Source organism: Lupinus angustifolius, chromosome LG05 (genome assembly GCF_001865875.1).
Source record: "Lupinus angustifolius cultivar Tanjil chromosome LG05, LupAngTanjil_v1.0, whole genome shotgun sequence".
NCBI classification, from domain to species: domain Eukaryota; kingdom Viridiplantae; phylum Streptophyta; class Magnoliopsida; order Fabales; family Fabaceae; genus Lupinus; species Lupinus angustifolius.
The window spans coordinates 22,456,667-22,468,360 of NC_032013.1; positions in this window are offsets into that span (position 1 = coordinate 22,456,667).

The following is an 11,694-nucleotide window of genomic DNA, read 5'->3' on the forward strand; positions in this document are numbered from 1 at the left end:
ACTATCATATGCATCAAGCTAAGAAAATAGTTTCAGTCATCAATAACCACCACCTTCATATAGCTCACACTACATAACTCCTATTACATTTATCCCCTCCCTGTTACATATATGAGGGAACACCTATATTTGAAAGAAAACCCACTCCTATAATTAATCTAATATGTTTACTGCCTCAATTTTTTGGATTTATATTTTATAAGGGGTCATCTTACCCATATTATTTTTACCTTGGTAATAGTATGTTCTTCTAATCTATAATTTAGTTTTTTTATTTGTATTAATTTTTTGTCTCAACCATCTATCATCCATTTATATTACTATTTTTAAAGAATCAATGTTAATTAGATATGAATGATAGATGATGTAGTGACAATATATAAAACCGATACATCGTTAATATATACATTTCTTCTCTTATATTAATATTATAATTGAAGCCCAACATTACTTATTATTTTTTTTCGTTTTTTTTTGTTTTTTTTTTTTTGTTTTTTTAGATGATGGAGATGTTAGAGAGAAGTGAGTTTCATGATTGCTATCTCATGAGACATATTCTTTGTCAAAGTTTTTATATATAGCTTACATTCATTTACAATGGTAGGAGATGGGGTCTAGGGGAAGGTGTGATTAGGAAAAGGCCATCTAGCAAATATTGGAGATGGTGATCTAACATAATATTAGAAACTCAACACCAATTCATTTAAGATTTTACAAAAAAGTAAATAGATTTTGGTTAATAGAAAACTAAAAAACAATTGATGGAAAACTCCAAAACAAGATTGGTGGCTTCAGCATGTTCCCATGAAAGACCACGAGACTAAGTTTGATGTAACAAATTACTTACAATATCCTCGAATTTAATAAATTTGAGGAAATGAAGTATATTTATTGTCTCATGTTGTTATTTTATGTGATTGGTTCAAAATATATATTTAAATTAAAAACTTAATTATTAAGTATTTTTTTTCAATAATTACAGTTCATGGTATATGGAATGACATGTATTATAGGACAAAATATATGTTTTAAGTAAATGATGTTGAGTATATTCCAAGTGTGAAGAAAGAAGTCTCACATTGTGTAAAAAATGGATGAGTTAAAAAGTATATAAATGAATGAACTCATAAACTTAATACTATAAGGTGAAGATCTCCGCATGATTTTTCATCATATGATTTGATGTGAAGCTTGTAACATTCGCGTTATAGATTCACTAATGAAGAACAATCAAGAAAAAATCATTTATTTAATATACACCACCATAAAGGCTAAAGCACGCCATTTAATTAAATTTAACAATAGTGACGCAAACACTTGCAAGAAATCAATACACAATGCAATCCATTTTTCAAAATAATTTACTATCACATGCAATAAATATTAAGGATCTTGCTTAAAACACGTTATATAGCATGCATCAAACATTGAACAAATGATGCTTTCACAAGCATATATTTGATAATATCCTGTGTTGGGAATTTTGGTAACCTTTACACAGCGAAAAAAACAAAATGAAATTCGCTCAAGGATTCATGCAAAAGGATATTATCTATGTTACAAATCTGTTGCTTTCAGGAGATAAGAACAAAATAATATATTTTGTGTTCTCAATCTCAAACCTTGAAACTTTTTGTTCCTGATAATGGACGCAGTGAAATCTGATCTACGAATTTAAATTATGTAAACCACGAGCTAGCAAGTATAGTCAGCCTCTATGATAAACCTTTAGGGTATGTCTCTTTCAATCGGTTGCATAGAACGAGCAAGGCTCATCTCCATTAATGGAGAGGCAAGTGACACACATTAACACACAAAATGCAACATGTAATAACAATTTTATCCTTTTGTGTATTATAAAATTACTTTTTTGCCATTAAAATGTGAGTAAAACAATCACTTGCCTCGGATCCTTGTTGCATAGAACCCATCGTTATGCTTAGCCAAACACAATAAACGAAGTACAAAGAAAAAAATAAGAGAATTTGTTAAAGGGTTTATCCAATTATGTATATGTTTTCCAAAGCGTTGACTAGGTACTAAGATATTTATGTGTATTACAATTTCTAGTACACTCATGATGATGATGTGTTTCTAATTTATGCTTATAATAATTGATGTAAATTATAACAAAAGATTTGAGCCTAGTATATAAAATTGTTTTCTCTCCTACATAGAGATGAAAATGGATACCCAAATCCATAGGTACCTACCAGTAATACCCGCCACTGGTCGAATCTGGGTTCTTATTTTTGAACCTGCTAATAGTTGGCACCGAAGACTTTCAAACCCGCTATTGAACGAGTCTGAATCTGGGTAATGAGGTACTCATACTTGCAATTATGATGTTATATTCTTAACTATTGATGTTATACCCACATCCGTAGGTACCTACCAGTAATACTCGCAACTGCTCGGAACTGGGTTCTTATTTTTGAACCTGCTGATAGTTGGGACCGAAGATTTTGAAACCCGCTATTGAACGAGTCCGGATCTGAGTAATGAGGTACCGAGACCCGCAATTGTCATGTTATATTCTTAACCATTGACGTTATATTTGTTAATCCATAATTATGAAATAATGTTATGTTGATGGAGTGATATTAGATATTTTATCGGTTTTATTGTCTTATTTTAAATTATGTTTTTTAGTAAAAATATTTATATTTAAGTGATAATTTAATGTTGTGTGTATATACTTTAATTATGTTTTATAATTGTTATTATCATTTTTATTATTCTTTTGCTTGTATAAAGTAAGACATATGATTATAAGAAACATATTTATAAATATAAAAGTTATTTTCTATTTGTTTAAATATTTTCTAAATTTATGGGTACTTGCAATCAGCTAAGTGCCAATGACCTCTAGATAACAAACCTAGTGGGTACTTGCACGAGTCTGGATAGTATACTACCTAGATCTTTCCAAACCTGTTGTCATCCCTACTCCTTCATTCCAACACTACAATATAAGATTTCATCATATAGTAATATATATAAAGAATCTCAAACACTTTCCTTTCCCCATAGTGTTATATATGAAGAAGAGAACCACACCTTTACAATGTAGTGTTTGGAGTGGCAAGGCACGTGGCAATACAAAGGTTTCGTTGGAACTTAGTTTATTGAAAGTCATTAGTGAGAACTTTTATGTGCGAAATCTAAAAAACTCTCAAGTCCAACATAGAAGAGTTTTGAAAAATCAACTCTCAAGTCTCAAATTAAAGAGATGAGGAACTTGAAAAAAATCTCATATCATAAATAGAGACATTCTCCCCTCATTATAACTCGCCCCAAGTTGAATGTGTTTTCATTCAACTTTTTCTTTCTCGCTCATATTTTTCGTTGATACTTTTCCGGAAAACTTCTCCCCCTTTCTTTCCATGACACTAAGAATTGGCACAGGCAGCCAAATTGTGGAAACTTCAAGAACTGACACAGGTAGTTAGTACTGAGGGAAAAGAATTGACATAAGTAACCATATTGTGGACATTTCGAGAACTGACACTGGTAGTCAGTATTGAGGGGAAAGAATTGGCACGAGTAGCCATATTGTGGGCATTTTGAGAACTGACACTGGTAGTGAGTATTGTGGGAAAAGAATTGGCACGTGTAGCCATATTGTGGGAATTTCGAGAATTGACACTGATAGTCATATTGTGGTGGATGTATTCGAGATTGGTTCTTAGAGTGTAGTAAGAATCCGATAACTGAGATTTGGACTGTTTTATCTTGGGGACGGCGTGGTTGATAATCTGCTTGCACAATTTTGGCAGTGCCACGAAATGTCTTAAAGGGAGCGATCTGGTCGTGACTCAGCCAATAAGTATTATTTCGTGTCATTTAGAATTGTTGCAAGCTACGATAACAAGAATTTTAAGATGTTTCTACTACAATGACATTCGTAGATAATATTACTGGACCGAACAACTATGACCTAAACAAGCCATTTCAGTTTGATGAGAAAAATTTCAAATGGTGGCAACATAAGATGAAAATGTTTCTCACTATGAGAAAGGTTGCTCACATTCTGAAAAACGATATCCCGGTGTTACTGGAAAAAGCTGAAAAGGAGAAAAAAGATAAACTAGCTATTGAAATAGCTATCTGAAAAGAAAATAATTACTTGTGTCAGAATTTCATTCTGAATAGATTGTTTGGTGATCTCTATGATTACTATAGTTCATACAAGTCTGTCAAATTAATTTGGTATGCACTTGAAAAGAAATATGGTACTAAGGAAGCTGAGACTAAAAAATATGATTTTAGTCGTTACCTCAAGTATTATATGACTGATGATAAATCAGTAGAGTCTCAGTCCAATGAGATATATAGAATTGCTTATGAAATCATTTCTATTGGTATGCGCCTATAGAGTTAAACTTGCATAGCCTATGAATATGTATTCATTGGATATGATGTAAACAACAAGGCGTACATGTTTCATAATCTTAACGCAAAAATGACAATTGAGTCTAAAAGATGTTGATTTTCATGAAAAAGAAATTCCCTTTTAAATTAAGGAATAATGGGGGCACATCAACTAGTCACATGTTTGTGATTAGAGATAATGATAAAAAATGAAAGGTTTAAAATAAAACCTAGAAGAATTAAGTGAGCAACAATTGCTAGAAAGTATAGACCTGATTATATGGTCTATATATTGGAGGAGAATCCATCAACTCTTCAAGAAGTTTTGACTTCTTGGATTCTAATTTTGTGGCAAGAAGTCATAAATAATGAGATGGATTATCTAGAGTTTAACAAGAAACATACTATTTTAGTTCAATCAATTATTGGCTGAGAAGCTTGCTTGCAGAGATTCCAATATGGGAAAAACCGATCCCAACTGTGTTAATCCATTATGATAGTACCACAGCTATTGAAAAAATTAGAACAATTTTTATAACTGTAGGAAACAACAAATTCGTCGTAAGCACGACACCGTTAGAGAGTATTCTCTACAGGTGCTGTTAGAGTGGATCATGTATGCACTGAAAATAACTTGGCAGGTCCTTTGATGAAAGGACTAGTTAGAGAGAAAGTCCATAATAGTTTTAAGAGTATAGGACTATTGCCCTTAGAATGAGGATCACTCATGATGGTAACCCGACCTAACTGACTGGAGATCCCAAGAAATAGGTTCAATGAGTAATAAAAAGTTGTGAAGTGATATAAGAATGAACATGCTATAAAATTATGAGAAACATGATTTCTACGACATATGTATGGATGAGTTAAACTCTTAACGAGATCTATACTCCAATTGGAGTGGAGTACCTAGGCTATTGAAGTACTCTTGATAGACTCACCTATGTGAATGTAGAAGTGGGGTCGCTTCCTATTAAATTTTGGGGGCATAAATTGCTAGAGCGTTCACTATACTGGGATAGACGTGCATGACCTTTAACGCACAGTCTTTACAGAATACACATTTGAAAAGGTTGTGTATGGTTTGATGTCGAAGAAAGAGTTCAAGACTACGAGTCACTCTAGTAAAATCTAGATCTTACTCACTATGCAAAGGTTCAAGTCACAATCTTATTGAGACCACAAAATTCTCAAAAATTGTTTTTTGATTTCAAGTGGGGGATTGTTAAAACTTGGTTTGTTGAAAGTCATTAGTGAGAACTTTTGGGTGAGAAATCTAAAAAACTCTAAAGTCCTACATAGAAATATTTTGAAAAAAATAACCCACAAGTCCCACATTGGAGAGATGAGGAACTTGGAAAAAATCTGATGTTATAAATAGAGACATTCTCCCCTCATTATAACTCACTCCAAGTTGAATGTGTTTTCGTTCAACTTTTTTTATCCCTCATATTTTCCGCTGATGCATTTCTGGAAACTTCCCCCATTTCTTTCCGTGACACTAAGAATTGGCACATGGGAATTTCGAGAACTGACACTGGTAGTCAGTACTGAGGGAAAAGAATTGACATATGTAGTCATATTGTAAGCATTTCGAGAACTAACACTAGCAGTCAGTATTAAGGGAAACAATTGGCATGAGTAGTCATATTGTTGGTATTTCGAGAATTGACCTTGGTAGTCAATATTATGGGAAAAGAATCAGCATGTGTAGTCATATTGTGGGAATTTCGAGAATTGTCACTAGTAGTCATATTGTGGTGGGTGTATTTGAGATTGGTTCTTAGAGTGTAATAAGAATCCGATAACATAAAGTTGAAATGTTTTATCCTATGGACAGCGTGATTGATAGTCTGCTTACACAATTTGGGCAGTGCCACGAAATGTCTTAAAGGGAGCGACTGATCGTGACTCAGCCAATAAGTATTATTTCGTGTTATTTAGAATTGTTGCAAGCTACGATAACAACATGTTTAACTATAATGTTTATAATAGTATCGTGACTGGCTAAGATAGAGGATGGGTATCACCTATCCCCATTCCCGTCCTACTCGGTGTACTCATCCAATTAAAAAATTTAACTTAATTAAAAATATATATTATAATAACATAAATTAATATTTTCATATTATTTTATTGTTTGATAACAACATGTTTAACTATAATGTTTATAATAGTATCGTGACCAGCTAAGATAGAGGATGGGTATCACCTATCCCCATTCCCGTCCTACTCGGTGTACTCATCCAATTAAAAAATTTAACTTAATTAAAAATATATATTATAATAACATAAATTAATATTTTCATATTATTTTATAGTTTGATTGGCTAGATACATGGGGACAAGATTATCTTGAGATAGAGGATCCTTGTACAAGATAGAGTGGGATAACATCGTGTAATCGTGCCTCAATCAATTCGCAGGATCGTTTGACATGTTCAATAGTCATACATGTACATTTGGTCGTGAAAGTTCTGCATGTAAATGCATGTGATGTTATCTCTAATTTAACATGTTTTTAGTGTGAGATTATATAGATTATCGTAAACTTGACAATAATATTAAAATCAAATCCGTCAAATACGTTTTCTCCTTCTGCATGACTTGTGTAACCGATCAGTTCACCTCAAAAAAATGTTAAATTAAATCTACTCATAACGTATGATAACAATGCCTTATTTTTATCATGTGAGATTTACTATAGGAATATATTTTCTGTTTTACATAATTGACAAATCTGAGAATACATGCTTTATAGTTTTCTTCTAAGATGTGATATTAAACTTGTTTATGTGATTATTTATTTAGGTTATTAGAAATAAATCTTTGATATATTTGGGTTCGCCATCCTCACATGTTTGTTTTTGTTTTTATTATTTAAAATGGATTGGTTTGTTTAGTTTCTTTTATTTGTTTAATTGAATCAAGTTCTTGCGTTGTTACACTGTAATGGTGTGAGTATTTTTAACATTGGTCCTTGGTTTTTTCTTAATTGAGAGAGATTTTTCTCAAAATAATTTCACCCTAATAAAGTGTTTACTTTAAAAAAATGCTTATGACAAAAAATATTAATATTTTTGTGTGGCTAAACTAAGTAAATGCTTGCTTAGTTTTCATGATTATTTGTTGTTGTTGTTTAAGAACATTGTTACGACTTAAGCATATGAGGAGAGTCTAACCCAAAAGATTAATTTATTCGTGGAACAGTTTCATGACTTTAGTACCACATTAAATTTGTTATTCTATTCAATGTGAGACTCTCTTAACATTGCCACCCTCTTTAAGGGCCGACATTCACGACGACTTTCACTCTTTTGACACTGACCCGATTGTAACTTTTTTCTTTTGGTAGTTTCACTCACATATTTGTATTCAGTAATGTACTTTAACCCAGTTTATAGGTAGTCCTTTGCATGGGACAACTTTGAATAAAAATACCAATTTTTAGGACTTAAAGCACATGAGGAGAGTGCAAACCAAAAAACTAGTTTATTAGGTGAGAGAAACTCATGACTTAAGTACCACATTGAATTTATTATTTTACACTATGAGACTCCTTTTTTTATAAGCAAAATGTACTAAATCAGCACAAGGATGTTAACCCAATACAAACAAAGATCAATTAGAGATCTTCTTTAAGTACATAGAAATACAATACTTTAGATCAATACACCAATTCAAAAACATCAAAGTAATTGGATAGATTTTTAAAGGACTGGAACAAAACATTATGGGACTCCTAATAACTACTATTTGGCTTTGTGCGATATGGCATTGAGATAAGTAACAGCTGATCGCATATGATCATAGGAATATCCTAATATGCTCTAATCAACATGTACAACATTATTATCTCTCCCTAGCTACCTTATATTAATAATGTTATTAGACAATGAAACAAAAAAACTATCTACAATTATTGATCAACTTACATGTCAGAAACTATATTCGTATTTATTAGGAGGTTGACGTATCAAGTGATCTCACCTTGCCCCTTTAATAAAAGTACTTCGAGATCTAGCATGCGTGTTTATGTAGTATGCACGAAAATTAAAATGAATAATGTCCCATGTTGGTCACTTGGTAAGTTCTAGCTACTAGCTAGAGTTAGAAAAAGAAATAATATTTTTTTCCCAAGCTATGATACATATAATAATATAAAGTGACAGCTTGTAAATGTTGACTTGCATATCACGAACACATGAAGCATGCATGTACTCGATATATTACTGATGCCTATTAAGAATTCTATATACATAATCAATTATGAGGATCCATAATATCAAATAGCATGTGTTGATTTCTTATTTTAATTCAAAAATCCCTTATTAAATTATGTTGGTGATTATTATAATTGCAAATCACACGTACTTACCTACAAGTTGTAGAGATATATAATAGACATGAGATAATATTGACCACTTTCCAATTTAAGGGGAATGTTTTAAATTAGACTTTGTAATAGTAATTATATTGTAACTATAATATTATGTTTTCGGGAATCTACAATATTTGGATCGTAATTGTGTTTATATGTATTTTCTCTCAATTCCGGTAAATACGACGTAATCCACAATCACAATGACAAGGGCTTAACAAAGTAGCAAATTAAATTGCCCCTTATTATGGCGGAAGATGAACAATGTTAAGAAGATTATAAAGATCTGAATTATTTTTATGAAGGTGCAACTTTGTTAGTCTTGATTGCTAGAAATAAAAATGTTTCCATTGATCTATGTTCTTCTGTGTTGAAGAGAGGTTGTTGGGAATCGGAGTTGTCTTGCTTAATCCAGACAATAGTCAGTCCTAGAGAGTTATCGAAGCTTGGGTTGCTTGGTTGAATCGGGCAGTCTTTGTCCATGGACCACCTTGGGCAGATATGTTAAAAGGCATGATGATGTTCAAGTTAGTATATATATAGGATTATGCTTAAAGAGAAGCTAAGAGACTACATTATTGTTCTCTAATGAGTGACTTCACCTATTTATACTAAGATATAATGGTTTTTACTCGAAAGTGAGGTGTCATCATTGTAGACAACATAGTCTTGTCCTTTCAAAAACCTCAAAACACAATGGTGTGGATTTGGGTTGTCGTGTGAGCAACATGAACTTGTCACTTCTCAAGTGGGTGCTTCGCCTTTGATGTGAAAGAAGGTTGTTTGATGTAGCAAATATTGACCTAACATGTCTTATTGTTGTTGTGCTTTCCGGCCATAGTTGAGCCAGTCATTCAAGCATGATCGATAATTATAAAGGCAAGGTCTTGTCGGATGAAGATCTTCTATCTCTATTGGTGTCATCAATGGTGTCTCGAACCAATCAAAATGTGTTATTTTATTTAGGTAAAATAATATAAAAAATGTAAAGTAATATTTTTATATTATTTGGTGATACTCTATTGAACAGATAAATGAAGACATGGTCCTCTTAGAACATAGAATCCTTATTCAGGTCTTGTCACCTAGACATGATTAAAAGTTGTGTAAATCTAATATTAGAATCAAACGATCTATAAATGGAATTATTCACTAACAACAATGTTCCTTGTATAAGTTAATTAAGAGAAAACTTCACTTAATTAATTTGATTCTAAACCAAATTTTATGCACCTTTTTGTAAACTCACATGCATAAAACTACTGAAATTATATTTCTACTTAATATAAATAATATAGGTCTAAATCTATATTGTGAAAATTTTGACAACTAGGTAGAGGACCTATACGTTGAATTTTCTTCGCCCCTACACAATCACCTCGCACGAACCTTGTCTGCTCTGCATGCAAGTGATTGCGATCATCCTCTTCCTTTAATTAGTTTAGACAATGTTTGATAGGGAAGTATTCAGTCACTTACTTGTTTAAAATGTAGGAGGAATGAAGTGATGAATTTCACATGGCATCAAAAAAAATTTATTTGAACTAACTCAAAGTTATAACTTGTCATATGATAAATTTATTTATTTTCATTTTTTACTACTTTCATACTTTTTATAGAATCTACAAAATTTATGTAATTAAAAAGCAATAATCGAAATATAAATTAAAAAATTTACAATTTAGTTTTCAATATTTATTGAATCCTATTATAACAATTTCAATTCGCACTAGAAAAACTTACCCTTCTTATAAAAATACTCACAGTTTTTTCCATAAAAAGATGTACTGAGAAGTAAGTCTCATATCATATTCTCCTAAGCATGATTTAAATATTTGTTGAATACTCCTCTTATTACTAGTTAATTTTAAGATGAAATATTAACATGATATCAGAGTATGAATCCAACTTCTTTATGTATGTAATCATGGATAAAAAAGATACCATTTAATATGGATCAAACCTTTCAATTTGTCTGATCTAACATGCTTCTATAGATAAATCATGTTAAGAAAAAGTCTCACATTAAATATCTCATTCTCTTTAACATATTTAAATACTCTCATTGCCAATTGCTGAATAATCACTCACTCTTATGCTTCTATCAAAATGGGGAGAGGGAAAAGTTCAAGAAAAGGTGCACATGATTGATTCGGCAGAAGGCACATGAGCTGTAATGTTCCGTACCTTTCACATGCGACAGATTAATCACACTGCAAATCAAAATGGTTATAACTTATAAGCTCATAACATAGATGTTGTTTTGCTCTTCAACTTATATTATTTTGTCTTATAACTTCACTACCCTTATCATGTTTCGATTAGTTTAATGTTATTATGGCCTCAAAATAACGTTCTGGGCATCTTCTTCACCATTCCATCATCTTTCTTAGATTCCTTCGTCTTTTAACTTCTCCATTATCATTAACTTTTTATATTTGTATTCTATAAAAAAAACATAACCAACCAAGAATGACCTATAATCTTTGTCTTTTCCCATGTTCTCTTACAAATCTGAGATTTGTTTTGTGGTGGTTGTTTGCCGTGTGGCTGAGCTTTGGGGTTGCTCCATGTGGAAGTTTGATGGTGTGCAATATGTTGCCATTTGCTGCTGAGGATGAGAAAAACTTGTGTGAAAACGTACCAGAGTCTGACTAATAAAATTTTAACAATATATTAAAATTTTGATTTTGATTAAAATTTTGTCCTACGGTCTAAATATTTTTTATTGTCTAAATATTCAAGAATTATGACTATTCTAATATCCCCTTTTGTCATGTATAAACTAAACCAACAATTAGGATAAGCATGAAAATTAAAGCTTCTATAAATATAACATGAAAAAACATAAATACATTTATCTTTAAATATGATATATTGTATACATCTTCACATAAGTTTTTCTTGTTGAAGGGAGAGGAATAAAAATGGAGGTTCAA